At 44.3% G+C, this 23,809-nt stretch overlaps 1 protein-coding gene across 4 annotated transcripts in view; it reads left to right on the top strand.

Moving 5' to 3' along the window:
• Nucleotides 1-23,809, top strand: part of ZNF423 (zinc finger protein 423) — a 194,252-nt gene that overhangs the window by 69,976 nt on the left and 100,467 nt on the right. Inside the window, exon 1 of one of the 4 annotated variants that reach the window (XM_052686743.1) lies at nt 4,199-4,534. The exons of the other annotated variants lie outside the window; for them this stretch is intronic. The gene's annotated coding sequence lies outside the window, so the exon portion shown is untranslated. Of the gene's footprint in view, nt 1-4,198; nt 4,535-23,809 lie in introns of those variants that run through there. 4 annotated transcript variants of the gene reach the window in all.

The raw sequence follows: 23,809 nt of genomic DNA, 5'->3' as shown, positions 1-23,809 counted from the left end.
CCTGACTTTTGCAGTGCAGTTAGTGACTGGATGTGTGAGACCTGCTGCACAAGTAGTGTGCTAGTTAGAGATCACGGTGGAGAAGAAGGATGAAGAAAGGCACATCCAAGGAAGAACTGATTACTCATCGTCTGAGTGCAGTGCTTGGTGGACAGCAACTTTTTGTTGGTGAGGAAGAGATCTGGCAGAAGGGAAGGAAGAGGCTAGAGGCCCTGAGCTCTCACGGAGCTCTGCCCAGGGCATCTGCTCTGACATTTCTGGGACTTGGCCTGTGATGAGGTGCCGCAGTTGAGAGTTGCAGCGGCAGGTTGGTGTGTGAGCCCCCCTGCTGCCAGACAGCTCCTTTGCCGCCGCCGCCATGTGAACCTGCTGCCCTCCCCATCCTCCATGGAAGTTAGGGTCGGATTTCTTAAGGAAAGGGCTAACCCAGCTGACTGCTGCAGTGGGTGACAGGGAGACCGTGCTTTACAGCTCTGTGATAAGTTTCTTTAAAGCCCCAAATTCTGTTTATAAAAATAGATGGTGAACATACGGTACAACATAAAAATCCATGTGGTCCTGGAAAAAAAGTAGAAAGCACTTTAGCCTGAAACAGATGTGCTAAAGCGAGCTCCTCAATGTAGTTTTTATTTTTTATTTGTGTGTGTGTATGTGGGAGATATTTTTGGTTCCTGTTAGGCTTCTTTGCAGCAAAGCCCCTTTCTAGAATTTACTTTCCTTTATTAGAGTTGCAGCTCAGCTTTGTGTGGGCCTCTGGGGGTTTTGGCCAGCCGTTGGCAATTTCTCTCAGACACCCAATTACCCCTGACGTCAATGCCGTCTCTCCCATCTCCCTTGGGTGCCCACATTTTTTCCTTTGTAACACTAATAGCTGACTAGCTAAGTGCCTGTTATTTCCTTGGCAGAAGATTTGATTGTGTTTTGGGCCGGATACTAAATCCAAAAACTATGTAAAAATGTCAATAGGTGAGTGCACATTGATTTCGGTTAGTCACAGTGATATTTGAGCCCCTTTGGGGGCTCTGTCTGGGGAAGTATTTTACAAGAAAGATAATATAACAGAAAATTACTGGAGCTGCACAGGTCTCTGGTGGATTTCTTAGGGGCCTGCTAAGTTTCTGTAGAATCAACAAATGCTTTATTAATCTAAATTTGCGGTTTTGTTCCTGCCTCTCTTCAGACGGTTCGGGCTCGCCGGAGGAGGCTCGGCGGGAGCAGGGCGGCCGGCGGCACAGCCCGGCCTGGCTGGGGCGATGGGGAGGCCGGGGGCGGCGCGGGCCCCCTCCTCACGGCCGAGGCCTGCAGCGGCAGATAACGCGGGGGACGGAGGGGGTCCCCGGCAGCTGCGCGGGGCCGCCGCTGACTGGGAGCGCCTGATAAGGGCCCCGCGCGGGAGCCAGCCGCCAGCACCACGCCGCCAGTGCACTGCGGGGCCGCGGCGACTGGCAAAGAAAGTTAAACACAAGTGGTCCAGGGGCGGCAGGGAGGGCTGCGCTGGCAGATAATGGTAATTGATTGAATCACAGTCGCAGAGCAGCCTTGTTTTGCCTTGCAATTAATTTTTTTCTAATTTTCAGACCGAAGTATTCGAAGGGCTCAGGTTGCACCGACCGCGTGCTGTACTGAAAGATAATAAGCACATGCCCTCTTCAGCTTTTTGGGGGAAATTCAGGCCAAGAAAAGGCACAATTAAATAAAATGCACCCCCTTTAAACTTACAAGCATGCGGCTCCGAGCTCAGCAGAGCGTGCTTTTAAGGACGAAGAAAATCAATGGCTTTGTCAGCTTGGTGGTCTGTAGCTGGCTGGCTGCAGGGGATGAGAAGTCAATTTTGTCCACAAAGCCGATGTACGGTGGCACTGGAGAAGGGGATCGCCTGGGGACGGCAATGTGGCGGATGCACACTGGGCGTTCCTTCAGCTCTTCTTCCTCTCCCCCTGCAGCCTCCTATCCCAGCACAGGGTATGTGCAGAGCAAACCGAGATTTGTGCTGCAGGTATCTTGTGCTGCTTCCTCCTCTGGTTTATTGGCACCACTTTGGATCTTTCTCACTAGCAACCATTCAGCCAGAATTTCTTTCTCTTTTCAAGGGGATCCCCCAGTATAATGTTCAAGATCAGTAGTGTTTTGTGTACTTCAGGTAAATGAAACCTTTTATATTTTTTAGTCTTTGGAAATTGCATCCACAAGCAGTAAAATCTTATGTCAGCACAGCATGTAGATTGCAGGATACCTAATAACTAGTAAACCGTTTTAAAAAGTATTCTGCTTGATCAGACATGGTGCTTAATGTGTAGTGCTATATCCTGCCTTGTAGGTAATTAGTACTGGGGAGGAAAAGCCTCCCCTGTGGACCATGACACCATAGACCTAAACTGGCATTTTTTCACATTTTTTCTTTCTGTGATGGAGGGAATTTCTTTGCCCATTTAAAAAATCGTTTCCAAGAAGGAATGGACTGTACAGAGAGTATTCTGTATCCTAAATGAACCTTGCAAGTGCTAACAGTATATTCTCCTTCCTGTGTAGACACAGGGTAAGGTGGGCAGGCAAGCAGTATTGTAGTGCCAGAGGACTAGAAATCAAACATGAGGTTGGAGAATAGCCCCTAACCTGGGAAATATATTAGCCAAGGATTATAACAACCTGCTTTTGCTATGATCATGTTGGTTTCCATCCCAGAGCAAATGCATGTGCGGTTGTATTGGTGAAATGAAGGAGTCTTATGTAGTCTTATGTTCTGGTTTATTTTATCATGAAGAAGCTGAGTTTTTTACTGGTGTTCTCTCACATTTTTTCTCAAAGCAGCAGCGGAAGATTTCTTTGTACGTAGGCTGAAATTTATGGGATTTTTCTCAACTATGAAGCAGAGGAGTGTTTGCTGGCAGTTTGGGCAGGAGAAGGGTATCTTGAGCCCCGAGCCTTCAGCTGTGAATCACAGCTGATATTGTTTTGAACAGGGTATGGAATCTCCTCTGCTGAAAGAGCCGATAATCTGCTTTGATATGACCACTGGGCATAAGAGGGACAGGTCAGCTTTGAAGAGAGAAGTCTTCTTGAAGGCACCACATTAAAAACTTATGGCCATAGAGTGATCAACTTTAGACAAGGACTTGGCTGTCACTGCAGGGTCTGTGTGTGGACAGAACACACTGATTTCTCAAGAGCCTACTGGGCTACTGCTGTCAGCCTCCCATGAAGTTCCAGGTTCTGGTGTAATGAAACCCACAAACATAATGAGGTCACAGGCCTCTGCCTGGTCTGTTTGGCCACTGCCCTAAAGACGAGTGCTGAGCTGCCCTGAGCAGTATGGTGTGTGACTGGTGTCATGCTCAGGAGCCATTCTCCTCCAGCTGGTCCAGAGCTGGCCAGTGCTCGCAGTCTGTTGGCCTCAGTAGTGCTGACAGCAATATGGAAAACAAGCTCCTGAGTGAAAAGTATTACGAGTTTGTTTGGATAGAAAAAAACCAGCAAAACTCATGGAGGTGATGTGCACCACACTGCCTGCTCACCTTTGAGCTCCTCCGGTCCTTGGCTTGTTGTCAGCACTGGGGCCACAGCCCCTGGCATGGCGCACCCTCAGAGCTGCCAGCCCAGCCCACTGGGAGTGCGAGGAAGGGACAAGCCTCGGACCTCCTGGAGGAAGATTTAGAATGGTTCCTGCGCTGAATTTTGGGGTATGAGCCTGTACGATGCTGAGAACCAAAAGTCAGAGGCAGCCGGAGGTGCAGACTGCTCGAGAGCAAACTCCTAAAATAAAAGAGGTGGGTTTTAACTTAAAGTCAGGTTAAAAAGGCTGCATGCTGGAGGGCCAGCCCCAGACAGCACATGGTGGTGAGTGCAGTGTTCTCACTGCTGCCTCAGGGCAGGCACTGCCTCAGCCCACGCTCAGGCGCCCTGTGCCAGCAGAGATGGGACCTGCTGCCCATTCCCTTGCTCTCCTGTGGAGTGGAGGGGACCGTGGGGGACAGGTAGACAGTGTGAGGAAGTGCGAAGGAGGCGGTGGGGCTGGTGCTGTGAGGCTGTGAGGAGACCGGAGTGCAGGCAGAGGGACGTGGCAGCTGTGGTGGGGAGCAGGAAGATGAGTGAGTGGAGGCTGTGAGTTAAGGCTGAGGGGAAATGGGTGTGGAAACCGCACTGATGTCTGGGTCTGGGTAGCCAGCAGAGAACTGGGTGAATGGCATGAGGTGGTGGCTGGGCTCAGCAGGGCTGCTCCTTGTCCCTGCCCTGTCAGAGCTGTGCCACGGGCTAGGGCTAAAGGCAGTTTTATGCCCTCTGACTCTGCTTGCTCAAGCTCAGACTTGAAGAAGGTTTCATTTGACTTCAGGAAGTTGCAGGCAACAACTGCTCTCTGCTTGCGTTTTCCTTCTTCCTGCAAAGCCAGAGTGATCTTCATTAACTAGACTGGAGGTGGGGAGAGCTGTGGCGTCTGACTGAAGTGTACCTCAGGCAGCATGAGGCACCCCCTGGAGGCCTCCTCTCCCCGGTGGCCCAGCTTCACACTGACCATCTGCACGGGCTGGGTGTTCTGCAGGTGAGTTCCCCTCCGTGTGCTCCGGCTGTGAAGTATGGCTGTGGGTGCTGGCCCTGACATCCCTGGTGACAGGAGTGAGATGCTGCCCAAAGGCCATCCCTGTTAAGGATTTTAAATAGGGGCACCAGTAGGCATCTCTCGCTTTTGAACTTCAGAAAGAATGAAGACTTAAAATTCCTTTTAAAAATATGACTTTTATTTCGATATCCATTTCTTTGCCTTTCCCAAGCAAGCTCAAAAGGCATGTTGCTTGGTAGGATGGTGGGGGAAGGAGGACTTCTTTCTCAAAGCTAGAGACTGTATGTTAAGATAAGTTCAGTGTGAAACGTGTGTGACTTGTTTACTTATTCTGCCAGATCCTACCTTTTAGAGTACCAGGTTAAAAGATGGGTGAATTTGTGTAGCAATGAAGGAAGGAGAGTAGTATAATAGAATAGAAATAGAAATAGAAAGATAGAAGCTCTTTGGGAGATGGCAGTGGATGAAGAGGAAATATCAGCATGAGAGAGAGCAGAAAAAGGAAAAATGGAAACACCAGCAAAATGATTTCTGTCCCTTTGGTAAAGACTTGAGGAGATCCATTGGTGAAGTAATTCCTGCTGTTCCTTTTCCCTGCTTTGTTACAAATCTCTGTGGCCTCACAGGCCAGGTCTCCTTCATTTCCTGGGTGTGGGCTGTGTCTGTTGGCAGGCAAAAACATCATTAAGATATTCAGTTGAATATTTTGAAATTAGGGTTTGAGGTTGTTCCTGCTATATAATTCACGAAGTCTCACTCAAGTCACAGCCAGAACATTACATCTGCCCCGGAGAATAAGGAGGAAATTCACCAGCTTATTTTAAGTTGATGTCGTGGAAGCATGCAGGAGTACGTCCAAGTTAAACTCAAAGGGAAAAGCTTGGATTGGTTGCAAATTTTATCAGATATATAGTTGCATTAGGCACCTCACATTTAAAAATGATTTAAAATTGAAAAACATCAAGTTTTCGAGCAAAATGTGCTATTCAAAAATGTTTCAGTATGAACATGTGAGTATCTTACATAAACATGTCAGTGTGAGAGAGCAAGTTCAGTAAGGCATCAGTTAATTCACATTTGAGATAAATCGTGTGTACATCGATACCATATTCTGGTAGTGTGTATAATTATTAAGAGGCATCAGAATTATGCTTTTGCTTTTGTGTTTTAGTTTTATGAAAGCATGCAGGAGAGCTGTGATGTTTCTGTTGTTGGTGTAATCTTACATTTATTTCCTAATCCTGGAATACTCATTCGGTTCACTTGGGCTGTCTTGTAATTTTGACAAAGTTTCTTTTTTTGTCTGGATCTTCATGGGAATGGTCTCTCAGTTGACTGCCAAGCATTCACTCTCTCTTTCATACTGCTTTTATAGCCCCACATCACCATCAGTCTTAGATTCACAGAGCAGGTAGACAGAACGGTTGGAAAGGAGAGTGAACGACCTCAGAGAGAAACAGACTTATGTGCTCTGATTGCAGAGGAGATGCAAAATTGGAGGAAGAGATGGAAAGAGGATTAGTATGATCCTGAAACTTCTGAAATCAGAAACTTACTGGAAGGAGGAAATGCATCTACATTATTTTACTTTTCTTTTCTTTTGGGCAAGCAATTCTGTCAACAGCTGAGCACTGCTCTGCTTTCTTTTCCAGTATCAACTGCTGCCTCACTATTTATCTGAAGTGCTGTTGTAGACATGGACTTGTGAAGCAAGAGGAGCAAACGTCTTGCTTCTGGAGGTGTGATGGGGTAATATCTTCCCTGCCTGGGCACTTAGTGGCTTCCAGGAGCCAGTCTGTTAAAGTAATTTTACTTACAACGTATCATCCAAACAAATAAATAAATACAAATTACAGCGTGTTCAATATGCCCTGTGACTTCATGGTGGCAGCATCAGTTGTGAGGAACAGTTTGTGGAGAGGTGATCTCCATCCAGAGTAAATTATTCTGTAACTGAACAAAATCCAAAAAGAATCTGTAGCAGAAAGTGAGATTTGAATTTTGCTTCTGGTGCAATTTGGGGTCTTAATGAGCAGCGCTTTTTTGTTACAAGATTAAATGAGAACTGACCAGGTGATTGACTTCCACAATAAAAATCAGAATTCCACAAGCCCAATAGCAAGTGATTCTTGAGTTGAGGGGTAAATAGCTAGGTTAGTTAAAAGATACCCTTCTCTTGAGGCAGTCAGAGGCTACTTCAGGACTTCCCTCCTTTTGCAGCAATATCCCAGAAAGTGAGACAGGAAAAGGCACACGTGCTCCTAGTGACGGCAGCTTGAGCTCATTAGTTTTGATTTTTAGATATGCTGGCATTGTGTCAACAGCTTTCTGTCACATTTATGGCCTTTCCAGATTACTTATCAGGGGGAGAAGCATACTTTCTGTTTATGTTCAGCCTTCTGTTATTTATGTCATTGAGCTCACTGCCCAGACAAAGCCCATCACTGCATATTGAATCTACTGTCAAAGTTGCGAGGGAAAGACACAAAGCAGAGGTAACTCTTCCATGCAGATCTTTACTTCTGGCTGACTCCACTGTGCTCCTGTGGTCTTTTGAAAAAGTGCATCAAAAATAAATGAACTATTAGAAAAATCATTCCCTCCCATGAATGTGCATATAGATATTTTTCTGATGAGATTAAAAAAAAAAAAGAGAGATTTCTTTTGCAGTATCCTTACTAGAATTCTCTTCATTTAATTTATCTTTGCTAATTCATCTTGGAGTGCTTTGGAATATCTCTTAGCATCTATCCATCTATCCTGTGTTTCACAGGACAGTCTGTAGAAAGCACAAAACATGTGATGAAGAGTCTTTACTGCTGATTGAATTTCCCCCAGCATAATTCCCTGTTTGGTACAGAGACTTTGAGTGAGCTGGTTGAGTCTCCTTTTGAACCCATCATAGATTTTTCTTTGTATTTTATTTCCTTTAAAGTTTATTTCCTTCCTTATGGCAGCCACCTTTTGCCAAACGAGTGAGGCACTGCAGTTCTTCCTGGCTTTTGCCCCATTTACCCCCTCCCAAAAAGATTGCACTGGCTGTATGACTGAATCTCAGATTTTCCCCAGAGCGATCTCTGATTTCTTTTCAATCAGTTCATTTAATTGACCGTGTTTATTTCCCTAACCTTTGTGGCTCCCTGAGTGCAGCTATTTGTCAGAAGCTGGATGTTAAGCATCCTTCTCATGTTTTACCTGGAGACTTTCTTAAACCATCTCATCTGTTCTTTGCATTAGGGGCTAAGCCCAAAAAGGAAACTCTCTCAGTCAAAAGGCTATCTAAATGGATAATGTGATACTTTGAGACCTGTTACAAAGAGGCAAATGAGGCAAATGTCCCTGTCCCACTGTCCTGTGTTTATCCCACCAGAGCAATGGCAGCTTTGAAGACTTGCTTGGGCAAGGATCCCAACGTGGATGTCTGCAAGACAGCAAACTGGAACGCAGTACACGCACCTAGCATGCTGCTTAGATGTGGAGCCTAGGCATGGTGCCCACTTAGGAAAGCAGCTTTGTAGTCTGTATTTGCTTAATTTAGTCTTCATCTGTCCTCCTGAGAATGGCTGTTCACTGCACGTTAGTGTCCAAGAGTGGGAAATGATGGAGGCAACTTTTATGAGAAAGATGAAGCAACTTGGCACTCGGTGGAGTTTGCTTCTTAAAACATCATCCCTTCTGCTCGTCTAAGGAATTTCCAAAACACAAATAGGACGGGGAGAAAGATGCCTTTGTGATGTCTTGGTGACATTAGCTGCCTTCTTTAAAGACTATAACATTCTATTTGAATGCTTTTCACGCTTTAGCTTGGCATACAGCATAAATCCAAGCAAACTGACCTGAAATGGGAATACATTTTCCTCTTCAGTGACTTCTGTCTGTGTCTGCCGCTAGTATCTATATTAGTAAATGCCCTTTCTTGGGAAGATCCTGGCTCTATTCTTGTCCAAAATCTTTTAAACAGTGATAACACACCATTATTTCCTAGAAAGTCTGGTCAGCTTCTTACAAAGCAACTCTTAAATCATTGTCCTATTTTTTCCCAGTACCACTTATTTTTATCCTGTCCTTTAAAAATAAACATAAGAGTAATTAGGGAGAAACGCTCTGCGTTTGAAACACAAATAGAAGGAAGTAAATGCTATGATGTGTCCACGGATTCCAGTCCGTACTCAAATATCCAAATTTAAATCTTGATGTCTAAGTTAAATGAAAAGAGATCCTTTTAAACAATAGTCCCTTAATTATTCAGGAAAGGTAAACTTGAACATTTGACTTGATTGCAATAATACAGCTAGCTTAATTTTTTATTATTTTAAACTCTCACCCAGCATGCTGTAGTAAGTTATTTTCAGTATGTTTTTAAAGTCCATATTGAAATATTAGCCATAACTGTCTGCTGTGTATAAAGGGGGGGGATATGTTTGAAGTTTAATCATGCTTCTACTTACGCTCAGTCCCAGAGCAATCCTTTTTTCTGCTGCTGAGCTCAAACAGCCAGTAGCCAGGTTTGATCTGCTGCCCCACGGAGCAGTGCCCTATGTGAATTTGAAGTTGGCTCAACCCGGGAGGCCTGCAAATAAAGACTAGCCTCAGGTAGCCAGCTCTCTCCTTCCCAGCGCAGCTCCTGGGGCGCTGCCTGGAGCAGTCCTCCTGAAATTGTTTCAGGCAATTGCTGCAGACTATCTCCACTCCTGCCCTTCTTACCCCTCCTTCCCTCTCCTCCTCCTGGCATAAGGGAGGAGTTTTGGAGTCCAGGAGTCCTATTTGACTTTAATAAAAATGAAAAAATAAAAAGCAGAGCAGTTTGTAGGGAACTGGCACAGACTGTGGAAATGGGAGCCACAGCAAGACAAAACCCAGTGGCCTTCAAAACTTTTTTCTCTTCTTTTTCACCACATGACTTGGAGGATGTGGACAGTAATTAAAGGACCCCCTAGCTCCTCATTTTCTGTGCCTAGTCCTTTGATCTGGTTTGTGTCGGGGAGCTATTTTCATTGTTCCTGTCTTTTCTTTTATTCTCACCCGGCCCCTTTGATGTGAGCAATGATGATCTTTAATTCCAAAATAAGAGATGGGCAGGATAGCAGTGCTGGCCTTACATAATGCATCTTTCACATCTTATTTTTAAACTTGAGCACAATAGGTGCAAGTTGGAGCGCGGGGAGCATTAACCCTCTATGAGCAGGGAGCTGCGAGGAGGCTGAGAGCCTGTGGTACCGTCAGTCAGGTTAATCTTCTGTGGATGCCTACAGATGCGTTTGTGAAAAAGATGATTATTGTTATTTTTGTTCAAATGTGATAGATTTCTAAATATAATCTGGAGGGAGTTGATCCTAATTGTTCCCATGTGGAAAAAATGTGCTGAGAAAGAACAGTAAAGCTAATGCAGTTATTCTGACTGGCTTCACTTGGCAGCACAGTGGGAGTGAAGCAGACTGTTTATTAGTGTATGTTAATAAACTATAAGGGACAAGCTGCGGGTGGCGCTTTATAAACTGTTAGCTCAGGTAGGATGGATAGCGATGTGGAGGTTATTACTAACACTAGCAGGAGCAGAGGGCTGGGGTCTTTGTTAGCTTGAAATTCCCCGAGTCCATCACACCCCACGCTGCACGTCCATCACTGGCCTGGCTGAGCGCAGCGGGGGCGCGCGGAGCGCCCGTGAGCCACGCCACCCCTGGGGACACCCCGTGCTGCTTCGGTGGCATCGTGCCATCGGCCCCAGGGAGCAGGTGGTGGTGGCAGGGCTCCGTTCCCGGGGGGCTGCCCTGGGAGCTGCCGCATTAGTGCGGTCCCATCTGCCCCGGCAGCACCTCCTCCCCGCGGGCCCAGCCAACAATGGCTCCTGCTGCCTGCGCTGACATGTGCAGGGCTCGCGCAGGGAATCCGCCTGAAATTTTAAGCACATAGCCCAGAAATTTTGCACTGTGGGACACGAAGCACCACATCCGGTCTAACTTGAAATGCCATGGAGGGTGGGCTGAGCTCTTTCCAGCGCCTTTTGTTTTAGCAGGAATTGTGCCTCTGGAAATTCAGAAAATTAGACGTGTCCTGCTCTGCCACCTGAACATTACTCTTTGAACATTTTGTTAGTTTCTTCCATGCTTAGAAGCAGATCCAAACGTGTAGCAATTTAAAAAAAAAAAGCAAAAAAAAAGCAACGTATTGTCTGTTTTCCTGGGAAAATTGTCTTGTCAATAAGAAATAACAAAGAAGCAATGAGGACAGCAAAGGTTAAATGTGATGGAGAGAGGACAGAATCTGATTATGTTGGAGCTTAACGTCTGCTTTTTTATTTTCATTCATAAAATATGTAATGCGAAAAGACCTCCATGGATGTAACTGTGTTATATGTGGAATTATACTCTCGTGACACCGGCACTTTCAGGGACATAAAACTTGTGATGCGTTTGTGTATTCCTTAAAATAACAGCTGTTTATTAGATACCTTTCAGGGAGATTCTGCGATACGTTGTGGTCCTGCAGTAGCAAAGTGCTCCAGCAGATGCCTGACTGCTGCACGTGGCTGGACGCATAGGTTCTGCAGCCTGTGCTTGCTTAAAGCTGGGCACATGCTTAAATACTTTGCTGAACTGGGGCCAAGGCAGATGTAGTGAATACCTATAATTAACTTTGCTAAATGGCTTACAATATGCCACTTGTTTCCATGTGCTTTCAGATTTCCCACTTGATTATCATTTGGGCTGAACTTCTGCGTGTTTGTCCTTGTCTGCCAATCTCTCTCTCTCTCTTTTTTCTTCTTAGTTTAGTCAATTCCCTCAGAATCTTTCTGCATTTGTAATGAAGGAGGAAAAATTCCAGTTCTAGTATAGTGGTGATCCAAGAAAATGCAGGAAGAAGGAGTTGTGGAGAGAACTAATATTTCACTGGAGCAGCTTCTGGAGTTGGAAAAAGCAGACATGGTTCTTAGGGCTGGCAGCGGGACATGGAACCTGTAACCGTGTCCACTTTTTCCAAAGATATCAGCTAATCTAATAATAAAGACTTCTAGGGTGATGTAATTCCTTTTTTTAGACAGGGCAAAACAAACACTGAAGTTGGAAAGGGAAAGTTGGCACCAATGCATTCCTCAGCGAGTACTAGAGTCGTCTCGAGTTGGAAAGGAAAGGAGAAATTACTCTTTCTAAACCAGCCCTGTTTAAGGGCTTGAGCATGCCCAGATAGCCCCTAGTTAGGCTCCAGCAGCCTAATGAAGCTGCCTGTTTTGTGATTTCCCTGCACACGTTCCCTGCCTGCCTTGATTGGCAGCTGGGTAGCAGACCTCTGCAGCTGTGACAATTTGCCTGAGGGAGACTGTAAGTGTCTCATTGAAACTTGCATTGTAAAATCCTCCGAAATGCCTCCCATAATATTAGGCACAGGAGAAAAACACAGGTGTGAAAAACTTTCACAGATCCCATGAGTTCAATGTCTCTTGGCAGCTTTGGTGGATTCGCAGTTATTATATAAATTTAAAACTTACAGTTAGTGAGAAGGATTTGTTCCATCTTCTGCCACAAGGAGAAGCGAGGCCAGCGTCAGCGCTCGGCCTTGTGAGGAAGAGGAGGGCCGTTGGCCCACCTGCCCTGCTGCCATGGCAGCCCAGCGTGTCGCCCTGAGGGAAGGCATGGGCTCAGGCTCCCAAAGTGAGCGTTCAGTGACTGATTCTGCATCCATCGAAGGAGCGATTTGGAAATCCAAGGGGTATGTCAGCAAATTCAGCGTTTCTATAAGTGTATAAGATTTTATCCTTTTCTCCTCTTCCCCTGGTTAAGTAGCTTAATATGCTGCTCATTGATGTAGCTCTTGCTTATCTAGAGCACTGTCAGCGTTGCTGTGGGATGAAGCTCATCTTCGGAATGCCCAGACTGTGTGCCGCTCTGTTTGCTCCTAGCCGTGTGCCTGCATGTTACAGCCACTTCATTCCTTATGTCTGCCATGTGAATGAAGCTCAGCCTGACTGCAGCCTTCGAGTGTAGCACTTTAACAGTCCCAACGCAACATTCAGGAATTAAAGTTTTGAAGAAATGTGAGCAGCTAAATTTAGACTTCAGAAATGTGCCTGATGTGGGTGACCTGTGGGTGTGTATGTGGAGGTTCCCCTGTGAGGCAGCCAGGCTGCATTTGTTGCTGAAAGGAAAGAGAGTTTGGTTAACTGGGAACGTTTGATTTGTTTTTGATTAGTGACTGAGAGCAAGGTTAAGCTATAATAACATATCTGCTGTAATAAGATCGTGTTGGTGAGTGATACATGTGGCTAAAAAGATGTAGATAAGCCGGTCTGTTAAGCAAATAGCCTTTGGAAATGCTTTGGAAATAAACACACAAAATAGATGAAATAAGAATTAAAGCCAAATTTAAAGATTTCTTTGCACGTCTGTGCTCAGAGCTTTGCCATCAGGCTGCCTCGTTCTGAGCAGCCAGGCTAATGGGGCAGCTGGCTGGAGCCCTGCGAAAAGAGAAGCTGTTCTGAATTTAGTAACGAGAAGTGTAGATGCATCACTGAGTTTCTGTTGCCGTAACCCGGTGCCAGAGCCATCGACTAGTCAGAGCTGAAATAGCAAGCCTTGTCAGATCTTCAATTAAAATGACATTCAGAAGTTTCTTGAGAGCCCCTTTGCAGCTTTGCCTTCTCTCCAGGACTGCATACTTCCGTCAGGTCAGGAAGATCGCTCCCACTGCTGCAGTTGCACGCTGTGTGACTTGGTAGCTGCAGTAGGGCTGTGGCTGTTTCAGTTCCACGTTCGTATCACAGCGTTTTGCTCTCGGTGCTTTCTCAGACTGTCCTCCCACAGACCACGAAACCTGTGCTGATGTATAGTGATTTAATGTACTGTAAACTACACAAGAGGGCTCAGTTTCATGGATGAGTAAAGCTGTTGTATAAATCTTTTAAGTGGTGTCAATTGAGGAGCTGAACTCAGAGTTCAATTGAACACTCGTGATATCAGATGAAAGCTGAACTTCAAACACTCGCCAAAGCTGCTTCATTCTGTAGCAACGTTTTAAACAAACATTGTGGAGTAGATCAGCTGTGCGCTCTGTGGTTCCTGGATGGGAAACTGAGGCACAGAGCCACCGAAGTCCCCGCCTCTGGGGGGGCTGCCCTGTACTCTGCCTGCTGGGCTGGTGGCTGTGTGGGGAAGGAACTGATTTACATGGCAACACTGGGGAAACCGCTTGTCTTCTCTCTTGTGGCAGTGGTGGTAGCAAACGTGTTGTGTTCCTCTACTTACCAAATAAATAGAGCTGTAAAGGAAACGGTAGCTTTGAGAAAACCTGCAGTCTAGAGCATCTGTTTTCTACTGTACTTTGTTCAGTGATCTCTTCCTATAATTTACATCCAAAGCATTAAATGACAGAATTTGGCAGAATCAGATATATACGGTAGAGCTTAATGGTGATGTATCAGGGAATAAAGAAAGCCCCTCAAGCCTGCTAAGCTCTGCACATGCACGTGAGCAGGGGTGGGGGAAGGAGAGCTGTGTTTTTCTTGGAAGAGGACCTTTTCGGTTTCTCCTAATCTGGCACCTGGAGGTCCAGCTGTGCTAGCTGGAGGCTGTGTGTAGTCTCATGCATGGGAAGGATGATGGGCAGATCTCTGTACAAGTTGAAGCATTTTGTATCTCTACAGGCAATATATATGGCTATATTTGTGAAGAGTGGCAGTGTGAAATGGGAGGGGAATTACTGTGCAAACAATGATTTGCCAGTAGTGCTCCGGTCTGGCCTGGTGTCTGTTGTGATTCGCTGAGAGGACCGGCAGCGTGTGGATTTTCCAGCTTTGCTCGCTGGTGCTCCAGCAGCCATGAAGCTGCTGCGACTGCCATCAGTGCTTCCTGCCTCCATGAACTGCCTGTAAATTATTTTCCCTGGGCTGGAGCTCTGCACATGGCCTGGAAATGTGTCATTCTGGTTATGTGCAGCTTGGTCTTATGCTGAATTGTACCAGTCCTGTTTCATGGTATTTCCATTGGCTTAATTTGATGGCAGTATTCCTAATTTACTTAGGTATAAGTAAGAGTATTGAGTTCGTTACTTCTAATAGTTTAGTTCTCTTGATTTATTTTTGTTCTTCAGTTACACAAATGCCAAAGTTAATTTGCTCTTAAACACTTGATTTCCTCGGACATAAAAGTGATTCCATATTTTAAAAAGAAAATAGAGAAGGGCTTTATTCTGCAAGGAGGTCTGTGCTGGGGCTGATGGGGTTACAGAGCTTTAAAACCACTGAGTTAACATTTGAGAACATTGGAAAACTGTGTGATGTAATGTTGCACTCCTTGTTAATGTTAGACCTTGTGGGTTTCGCAGCTGTGGATCAGGAGCTACTATGGGGTGGCCCAGAATGTTTTCTGTGCCTTTAATAACAAGTGGTTTTCATGGAGAACTTCTTACAGCACAGGAGAACCGAGCCATATACTGTGCTTCAACAAGGATACTATTTCTCCACAGTGCACATTAGTCAGTGAGTTAAACAAGCATCAACATTAAAACAGACATTATCCCCTGCAGTGTATTTTCTTAGTGCTTTGTCCATTACAGCTTTCGAGTGATGAGGCTTCTAGCCCTTCCCTTTAGAAAGAGCTGTTTCTAACATTTATCACAGATATCTTCCTGATGTCTAGCATAAAATTTTGTTTTCTGATTGCCTTTCACCCATCCTAACTTTGCTCAGTGGGATATACCAATGTTGTTTACAGTATGTGAGCCCCCCGTAAGCAGTTCCTTAGCTATTCTGTAACAACGATACATACAATTAGACCTTTTAACCTTTCCTCATAAATCAGTCCATCCAGTCCATTAATCACTTCTGTTGCCCTCTTCTGAATTCTTTCCAATTTGTCATCATTCTGTGCCTCTGGACAGCTCAGCCACCAAGGCCCTCTGTGGAGCTCATGCAGTTGCTGGCTGCACCCATGGACAGGAGCTGCTTGCTCTGTGCATCTCTCCTTCTGCTTCATTCCCAGTCAGCACAGATCTCCAACCCACTCTGCACAGTCACTCCTTTAAAACATTTATGGAAGTGATTTGCAGGCTCCCAGACCTTCCGCCATTCTCTGGTGTCACATTAGCAGAGGTTGAAACGGAGAAGGATTGAACATGACACACTTCTCTTCCCTCCCTTCCCCTTCCCAACCCCAAAATAAAGAGCACAGCTCCTCTTGCGGTGCATACAGTCTTATTAAATGCGAGGGAAGAGGTAGCATGAGAGTGGAAAAAAAGAGGCTGAAAATATAATTGCCTAATTGTGAATCCTAAGTAGCACGGGCAGCAGGGGCAGCCCTGACTGGAAGAAATCAGAGGGTCACTAATTCACACTGCCAACATCCTAATTAGCTGTGCAAATGTAATGTTTATATTGTTCGGGATGGATTACAGTCTCCATTGTAGAATGGAAAGAAATAAATGAATTGTGTCAGTGGAGCCCTGTAGAAAACACTCCTGCCGCCCCATTAAGCCATGAGAAGTAGCTTAGCTACTAAAAAAAAGTTTGTTTTCAGGCTGATGCGCAAGTCTAATTGGGTTTCCAAAGAAAGGAACATGTTTTAATTATTAATTAGAAATCAGAGGAGTAAAAGAGTGGAAATCAGCTTCAGCTAGAGGTTTTGCTCAATGCTGGATTTCTCCTTAATAAGCTGAAACATTCCAGGCCTGCCTCAGTTAGCGGTTGGGTGCAGTAGCTTTACTCGGGGGGTAGACATCTTAATGCTCATGTAATTATCATGTAATTATTTTGTAATGTGGGATCAAAATTTTGCATAGATGGCATTCTTTCACTGAACTTGAAAAATAAAAAAGTTGTGTTAATTAGTGCAGCGATTCAGTCATTTGGGTTGAAGGAGCAGGGTTCCCTCATCCCCCTCCGTCTTTAACACACAAATATTTTGAATGGTGGATTGAAGATAAATAGAATTATTGAATTTAGGTTTCGTTGAATATTTATCAGATTTCTTGTTGGTAATACTGCTTTTCAAGTGTCAAGTGGGTTGCAATTATCATCAAAGCTGATAGGCACAAATAAGTGATGATCGTGTCTGCTAACACAGGGTGTGCAGGTTCGTAAAGGGGGATTTTGTGGAAGTCGCCTTCCCTCCTTTGCCATTGAACTTCTGGAATCAAAGTTGTCAGAAGTGGAGAGGCTTTATCAGAAGATGTTAAGCGGATTACAGCCCGTCATAGAAAATACTGCTGATGGAGTGACAGAATATGTTCTAACGTGGAGTGCGGAGAGCTCTGTGGACTTGCTCTTTCTGGTGCCTCAAAAATGTGCTTCAGCAGAGTCATACTCCTGTTTACAACTGCAGGCAGCTTGTCTGCGCTGACAAAAACAGTATCAGGCAAGTGCCTTAGCTCTTATTTCTGGAAATTGCTGACAGTCTGGATCTAAGCTGAATTACGGGTCAGACTTGAGAAATTACATAGCATACCAAGAGTGGCTGGCTCTTGAATTGCCAGATGTTTGTAGATGCGTATGCATCTTAAGGGGAAGTGCCTGTTAAATGACTCTGCTTTAATAGGAAATGGGGACGGGAAAGAGGAGCTCTATGACTCCATATGGCTCTCTTGGTGCAGCAGTAAATCCTTGTGTTAGTGGGGTGCAACTGTAAGGCAGTACAGAACTGCTTCTTGATGTTGTTGTTTCATAGTAAAAAGAACAAACAACAAAAACCAAATAAAACCAAACGTGGACAAGATGGGAAGGATATAGCTAATGAGAAATAGATGGACTTCCTTCAGGGTTGTGGCTTGCATTAGCTTGTATATGCAGCATTATGATAAAGATGTCAGACTTAACAGCAACAGCTAAGAAAATTTCAATTGGCCTTTTTTATTCATCTGCTGAAATTACAAAGCTTGAAAATGTGAGGTTTGGATTAAAAAAAGAAGTTAAGTATCCTCATTGTGGGCCATTGAGCTCCTGCTTCTGCCCTTAAGACTTGATAGGTTTTTTTCCACAACCTTATTTTATGAAGTCCACGGACAAAGGTGCCATTTCTTAGCTCCTTATCAAACAGCTGCACTGTATGGTCCTGCCCTTCTCTCTAGTTTGCATCCCACTCGGTCATGAAGGATTTGACAGTGATAGATATCAATATCAAGAAGGGCACAATGATTTGTGCTGCTCCCAAAGCTAATAATCCTCTTAGTGCAGACTGCAAGGCGGTCCTGGCCCACTCACCATTTGCAGAGTTTTCCCATAAAGGAAATGAGTTTTCCATGAAGGAAAACACCTTCATGACTTGTTCTTCTCCCAGCAGAAGTCATGTTACACTTCATACTACGACAAAATTAACAAATAATTATAAATAACAAGCAGTTATGATATTAAAAAAAAAAAAAACAACTATGCAAAAGAAAACCTACACATTTAAGGGATTGTGTGTTGATAGAAGTGTTGTCTGTATGAATTAACTGTGAACTGTATGAATGTGTGGACTGTGAGATCTCTGTACATGTCATGTTGGGTGAGAAAAGGCTGTAATAACTTGTGAGCTGACATATTGCAGTGCTTCCTTTTGATCATGTCAGACATATGCAAGGCTCTGCCATATCCATGTTGGTGGAATGAATGAGGGTCTCTGCTAAGTGTCTTCTGTTCGGGGTTTAAAAACTAATGGGTCATTGATTGAAACAAGTCAACTTCTACCAGACTTGGTTGTTGCCTTGGTCAGATGACAGCCATGACAACCGTCCCTTGCTGGAAGCTGGAAAATAGTTGTGAATACTGTTTTGAATGTTGTTTTGCTTGCAGAGTGTCTGGCAAATGTTTCATGTTAAAACATTTATCTTTTCCCATTGTGGGCAAAGAAAGAGCTCAACTCACTTAGGTGTTTGTTGGCCACACTAAGAAGTCAGTGCGCACTGTCTGCTCAAAAAGTCTGGACTTCAGCTTAGATTTGAAGAGTTGAAGTAGTGCTTTATGTTGCGGAGGCCACTTTTTGTAAAAGAGGAAGCACAGGCGAAGTGCTGCTAAGCAGCAGTGTAACGGAGATGTGTGAGGAATCTTGGATAGCCTTTAATTAACTTGAGCTGCTTCATGGACATCTTGGAAGAGGGCTGTAAGCTGAGTTTAGTACAAGAATGCAGACTGATACATTAGCAAGTAACACCACAGGGCATCCTGTATCAATGTGTGAGCCTGTTTGATAAGACCACTGACACTCAGACTTCTCCAAATGTCTTGAATGTACTTTTTCTTTTTACTGTTGTGCATCCTGGCACAGAGCAGGTTGTCTTTGGTGGACTATCACACATATTTCAGATTACTAGACACTTTGTAGCATCACAGATACTAGTTAACTCATGTCGATCTACTGCTGGAGTAATCCCTGTGGGCAGGTTTTGAAAGCACCACGAGCCTGGTGTGACCAGCACTGCTCAGTCAAGGCACTGTTTTCAGCTGGATGGTTTCTTCCACTCTGTCTTCGGAAAGCTCATGTTGTGAGAGAGGAAGAGATCAGCAGCAGTGGCATGTCTTGGCATTGCTGTGTGATTTGCAGAGGTACCTGAGAGATGCCTGAAGGGTGTTCGTGTTCATATTGCCATTTTCAGTAATCAAGTCTTATTGATTTTTCCAAGAAATCAAAGTTCTTCTATAGGAAAAAAAATATGGAGGTTTATCTTTCATTGTTAGGTTTTTGATTTCTGAAAGATGCAGCAACTCAGAAGCCTTTTTGCTTTTTGGCCCCCAGTGTTTCAGCACACGTTGAAAATTTGTCTTTCATGTTTTACATTTGCTGATGTTTTGTTCTTCTTTCTAAGCTCTCTTTGGAACAACTTCCTTGAAAAAGCCTACCCAATTCAGCCCCTCCTGAGCAGAGGAGAGCTGCAGCACACCGGGATGATGTGCACGTCTAGCTGGCGTGCAGGTAGCAGTGACCTTGAGAGCTTCATGATGGCAGCCAGAGCATCCAGCGTGGGAGTTCAGCAGTATTTATTCATATTGTTTGCAAGTCCTTGCACTTTAGGTAGCCAGTAGAAATGTTTCTAGTGGAATATGTGCTGTTACTCAAGCAATAAATTCAGGACCTCAAAGGCGTAGGTACAGACTTAGGTATTGCTTTTTCTTCTTCTGGGGAGGTGTTTGCAGCCTGCTGCTCTGCGGTGGGTTCACCTTGCCCACCCTGCTGCTCTTTCACTCCCCTTCCTCAACAGGAAGAGGAGAGAAAACAAGATGGAAAAACTTGTAGGTTGAGATAAAGACAGGGAGATTGCTTACCAATTACTGTTGTGGGCAAAGCAGACTCGACTTGGCAAAAATTAAATTAATTTTCCCCAAGTGCTGCAGGGAGATGAGAATCAGGGCATTATGGTCAGTTTGTAGCAGCTCCTCTCCTCCCTTCGTGCACTTCCCCAGCTCCACTGGCTTCTCCTTGGCTGCATGGCAATTGCTGCCCTGCCCCCGGAGCACATTCTCTCTCTCTCCCCTCTGACCTGGGTGCTCACAGGGCTGTTTCCCACACTCTTTTCCCCTCGCTCCTCACTGCCCGGCAGCATTGCACCTTTTTACAATAGATTACCACGGAGGCACCGGCAGCTTGGCAGCGGGGTTCCGAGGTGGGTCTGTTATGGGGCCGGCTGTGTGCAGCACAGGGCAGCCCCTGACCTCTTCTCAGAGCCCCCGCAGCCCCACTAGCTGAGGCAGGGTGCGTCGGCTCAGTGTGAGAGCACATTTCCATCCCGCGCTGCGCTCTGCGGCCCCGGCCAGCCTGACCCCTGGCCCCCAAGCAGATGTCTCCAACTTTTCTTGCCTGCTGTCAGGGTGAGGAAGCAGTCGGCTCTCACCCGAATGTTGACTCTGACCGGGCTGCTGGAGGCTGCCTTTCATGTTTTATTTTGGCTTCTCGCCAGGGGGTTCAATTTTTAAAGCGCTGGGGTAATGATCAGATTATTATTATTATTCCTGCTTCAGAACTCACTGTTCTTTGCACGTTGTGCTTCCTGTGTTCTTGCTAGGTAGCTTGCAAAATGGCCCCAAGAAGGTCTGCCACCATGTTCAAGGAGTGTTCCAGGAGGAATGACAAGTGAATTACAGAAAGCTGCCTGGCCGTTGGTTTGTGAGTGCCACAAACTGTGCCTTGCTCTTCCCTGCTTTCCTGATTTAGCCACTCCGGAGCACAGTTTGGACACAAGCACAATGCACGTGGTGGATCAAAGAAAGCCTTGCTTGTGTTTGGTCTGGATACCTTGCTTTTTGTTTTAGCATGGCAGATTGCAGGACCATGTGTGTAAGTAAAACACAGTCTAGAAAAGGAAAACCTGCCTGGAGTTTTCTGTGTACTTGGTTAGGGAATTCAGCATTATCAGTCATTTTAAGTATTTGTGCTCAGCTCTTCAGAATAAGTACCATTCAGATTTATAGACTGTTCAATTTATTAATCTGAGTATAAAGAAGGAAAGTAAATGTGAACCATTGAATTTCCTATCTGATGGCAGATCAGGAAGATGAAAAATGCACTGAACACTTGCCTGGAATAGAACCCTTCGAATATTATCATTTGATGTAGAAATAAACTGGCAGAGCAACAAAGGTTGCCTATATTTAACGTTCATGGCATTTTACTGCTAGGTACACTGGCTAACTCAGTTTTCAAAAAAACCAACAAAACAACAAACAAGAGACTTTGCACAAAAGCTGGTTTTTATTCATTTAGTGACACTCTTCCTAATGCTGCCCAAAACAGCATGTGTTGGTCTAATGGCCCTTCTGTATTTCCATTTTTATATCTCTGTAGCTGTGTGGAATTTGGAAATTCTCGATTACTCTGTATACTGTAACATTCTGAAACTGTGCTTGAGTGTAAATGTATTTTGATGCCCCTGTTTGCTTTAAATGGCAGAGGCACTGAATATAAAATAGAATATATTAGCAGTTTGCTGACTTAAAAGATGGCATTTGTTATGATGCAGAAAGAGTTAATCCTACACTTTTAGCTCTGAGCTTAGTTTATTGAGCTTCTGAATACACGTGTTAATTTTCTCAGATGAGGGATAATGGATGTCACTTGAGAAAACAAGACTGATTTGGGTTCTTTCATAGTTTGTGGGTTTATGTCCCACATGGTATAGAAGCAGGCTCTGGGAGATTGCCTGAAATATGCCTGGCCTCTCAGCTGCACTAAAAATAATTCCTGCTTCCCATATTTCTGGAAGTAATTCTGCGATGCTGCAAACCTTATCAGCGCCTTGTTTAGGAAACAGACTTCACTTTAGCTTTCAAATAGCAATGAAAAAGTGGTCTTTAGGGGTAACTGTTGTATTTATAAAACGCATCTTTGTAAGAATGCATGTGTGCTTTAGAATTTCTTGTTTTGTTTCACTGCTCTTGTTATGAAGTGTTCTTGGTTGGGTGACCTTCTTTCTTTGAGAGCAGCAATTCACATTGGATTTTGGCAAAATGAGTTTGATAGTCCTTGCTTTGCTAAGCACTAGCACCTAGATGACAGTAATTCATCCTCTAATACCCCCACAAAACCTATTTATGCAGAACTTGACATGATTTGCAGGCTCCGTAAAGGAGGAACACAGGACTTAAGCAGTGCCTAGAATTAATTTTTTGACCTCCATTTCAGTTATTGGTTGAAGTATTAGGCTCTTCAGGCAACTAAGCTGTTCGTGCTATAACCTGGCACTCAGCACCCTGGAATAGAGCTGCATTATCAATTCGATGGCATTCATGCGTCTCCCTCATAACGTGAGGGGGGAAAAATTGCAAGGGAAATTGCTGCCCAGCATTGCAGAGTTTAAGGCTGCCAGTAAAATTGATCTTAGTGGCAATAATAGTCCAATTTAAGCCGACACAATCACAATCCTTTTATTAATATTGGCTTACCATCATCCATTTTAACTGTAGCATGTTGCCAGTGAATGCCAGCAAGCATTCTGAGGGTAGAGAACTTGTTTGAGACTTGTGATCAGCAACACATAAAGGATCAAAAGGCTTTATTTTATTTATTGGTTTCTGGAGAAAGGCAACTAATAGTTCTGAGAGAGTTTTGGTGTTTTTTTTTTAAACACTGATTTTGGAGAAATGAGTGGATGTAAAATTTTGTTTCCATAAATTCAGATAACATCTGCATTAATATGGTATATTGTAAGGATCATTAATGTTCAGAGTATATTATCAGGTGTTCTCTAATGCACTTTTGATGAGCTTTAATGATGCTTGCTGTAGTGTTTTTTCATCTTTTCTCTCCCTCCCCCTTTTCTTTCTGCTTGATTGTAATAATGACTTAACCCAGGTGGTAGACTCTATCCAGAAAGTGCCCAAGGGAAATATTATTCCCTAGTACCAGCAAACATCACAGATACTCATTGAGTTTACTATGGCAGTTTCCCCAGGAGAGAAGATCCTGGCTCAACCCTTGGGTGTCTGGACCTGCCCATGTTTGCAGTCTAATAATTTGAGTTTGGGAGAGGATGGGGAAATGACAAAAAGAAGCACGATGGAAAACGTAAGTGGAGGGGAAGGAGAAAAGCCAGTATTGCATGGGAACTTTTCAAATTACTTAAAATTGTTAGAAAATAGCTTTCTGTAGAATCGGGTCCTGGAAAATGTTTGAGTTATTTAGAGATAATTAGTTAGTAAGGAGCATGATGCAGTTCAAAATGGCAAGGCAGAGTAAATAGAAGGATAGAGAATTTGTCTGTGGATGTCTTGGGTTGGAGGTTGCCTTTAGTTTTAGGAAATAACTGGTATCTGTCCCCACTATTTGTCATTTATAGCTCTCTAAACCCTCACTATCAGTCAGGAAACTGAGTGTAAAAAACACAGTTTCAAGGTCCTTTTTATGCCATTTAAAAAACCAAATGCCAAAGGAAAAAAAAACGCTTTAAATAACTGTCACAGAGATACTTCAGTTTCATTGAGTAGAGACACACGCAATGTAAAAATGCAAAAGTGAAAATACAGGCAGTGGTGAAAGAAAAATATTATAAATACCTTCAACTGAGCAAGTTCTCTGTAGTACTGAGTTTGCAGAGTGTCAGATATCGCTCGCTGCGTGCATTAAGATTTACTGGCAGAAGGCAGTGCCTGTACCACCAGCAGAGTACATCACGCCAGTTATTTAAAAGATGGGCTCCTGTAAGTTTACCCAGGTTTGCAAGAACATGAGTAGAAGGGGGTTCTTCGTTTTCTTATTTTTTCCAAATCTCCACTTCATTGTGCATAGATGAATTTAAAAGTAAAGTACCCAGGAAGCAAATTATGCTGTTAGCTTGCTTTTGGCTACACTACATTGAAATCTATAG

This window comes from Tympanuchus pallidicinctus, unplaced genomic scaffold (assembly GCF_026119805.1).
Source record: "Tympanuchus pallidicinctus isolate F22 unplaced genomic scaffold, pur_lepc_1.0 scaffold22, whole genome shotgun sequence".
NCBI classification, from domain to species: domain Eukaryota; kingdom Metazoa; phylum Chordata; class Aves; order Galliformes; family Phasianidae; genus Tympanuchus; species Tympanuchus pallidicinctus.
Note: the sequence above shows the minus strand (reverse complement) of the source record. Positions and strands in the feature narration are given on the sequence as shown.